Here is a 2,306-nt window from a genome sequence, read left to right as displayed (position 1 = left end):
GTGCAGCGGATCCATCTGTATACCAAACCCGAGGATAACAGCATAGTCAGGAACACAACCCCACAAACCCAAATAAATAGTGGAAGTGAAATGTGAGCCACCCAAATATCTCAGGCATAAGAGACAGGACACCTAGGTACAGGAGCACCCTATCCCAGGGGCTGGGTTCTGTTGAAAATTTCCAGTTCTTGTCAGAAATAGAATAAGGTCAGAGTAAGTGGAGCAGAGTCAATATTTCCAGCTCTCCATATCTGGGAAGAGCAAAGACAGAGGAAGCCAGGACTCCACTAAGAGCAGAACAAATCTACTGCTTTGCATTCCAAGGGCAAGTAATTAATACACAATTAGAAAAAACAAAATTTCACTCAATAGATAAAGCATCAGGATAAAGACAAATATGCTGTTATGAACTTCACTCATGATCATATAAAAAGAGCAGGAAATATATCCAGAAGGAGGAAAGCTCATGAGACAAATGATAAAAGACCAATTCAGAGGCAATGCTTCTCTCCTTAATGTCTCATCAGTTAAAGAAATACCTCTGCCAGTTGGAAGTGAACCAGATACTCACCAGTGTTCCACCCACACGCTCTCAGATCCCATTCTCATTCTGTTGCACACAAGATTCAAGTCAAGTGTTCACAAACTCCCAACGGTCAGCATCTACTTCTGTTAGCTAGAAATCTCCATTCAAGATGTCACAGCTTGTTTCCTGCTCAGGAAAGCCCAGAGAATCTGGAAGTTTACATCTATGTGGAGCATCCCTGCATCCCTAACTAACATGGGTAGGGTGTAAACACTCCAGATGCTTGATTGCTGCTGAAGTCACTTATAAGTCATGTCACACAATTTCTTCAGACTCCATGCATTCTTGAACTAAAGTACCCATTATCCGGAATGGCTTGATATTGTATGTTTTCTCAGTCTTCCTCGGTCTCTATTCTGTATTTCCCTTCTGGATTTACATAGAAAGCCTCCAGAGAAATCAATTTTACATGAATCTTTATCTGAGCATTTTCTGATGAACTCAGTTCAAAACCCACAATCCCTCCACAAAGGTAAGGAAACCAAATGAAGAGTGTGGGAAAAGAATGCATCTGGAGGAAAGGAGAGAATAATTGTAGACAAAATTTAAATCATTACTTTTTAGGAAAAGAATGTTTAGAATCTAGAATGTATCATGAAAACTATCAAAGACAAAATATATTTTAAATATCAGTATATCTCCAACTCACAGAAAAAAAAATGCAGAGAACTAGCTGTTGGGTCCAGCATGGCTACCAGTTGGCTGGAGAACCAAGTGGTGTTAACCAGGAGCACCTGGAAGCTTGTTCCCAGAACAACAGCAGAAGCATCATTGGAGAATTTCTTGGGAAGAAAAATTCTTGAGTTCCACCCCAGGCCTACCAAATCACAAACTCTATGTATAGGACCCAGAATCTGCATTTTTGCAAGCTGTTCAAGAGATCCAGATATGGTAGACACACACACACACACACACACACACACACACACACACACACAAAACCTACAGTTTCACTTCTGTCATTTCAGTTCCCGTTAGTCAACCACTGTCTGAAAACATTAAATTGAAAATTAATTACAAAGGTGAACATGAATAAAATTAAAATTACTTTTATTACAGTATAGTCATCTTTCCATATCTGTGGGTTCCATTTGTGCAGATTCAACCAATTGCAGATCAAAAATATTTTTAAAAAACACTGAATACATAGGTTTTTTTCCTCATCATTATTCCCTAAACAGTACAGTATAACAACTATTTACCTAGCATTCATGTTGTTATTATAAGTGATCCGGAAATTATTTAAAGTATATGGGATTTGCATAGATTTTTAAAAATACTATGACATTTTAGATAAGTTTTGAGCATCCATAGATTTTGATATCCACAAAGGGTCCTGGAATCAATCCCCCAGATACTAAGGGAGAACTGTGTATTGGCATAATTGTTCTGTATTATTATTGTTATGTTATCCTCTTATTATGTTTAACTTATAAATCTTTTTCACAATTTTTTATAGATAGGGGAGAACAGTGTTAGAATGTATCCCCCATGGATAAGTACATACTTAAATTTGAAAACCACTGGTGTAGCCTCTTGTCCCAGAAGTGAACAAAGTCCCATGCATTTACCTGATTCAAAGGAAAAGAATGGCTTTGGGATTTTCCTGAGGAGAGAGAAAACAGAGGGGGGAGGGAAGAACAGTGGAAACAAGTGCTGATAAAGAAGATTTTGATGAGAAACCTGACTTCAAATTAAAGCTGTACCAGCCATTTTTCCA

The sequence above is a fragment of the Spermophilus citellus genome, assembly GCF_964194105.1.
Source record: "Spermophilus citellus genome assembly, chromosome: 2".
Taxonomy (NCBI): Eukaryota; Metazoa; Chordata; class Mammalia; order Rodentia; family Sciuridae; genus Spermophilus; species Spermophilus citellus.
The sequence above is the reverse complement of the archived record's forward strand: the minus strand, read 5'-3'. Positions refer to the sequence as shown.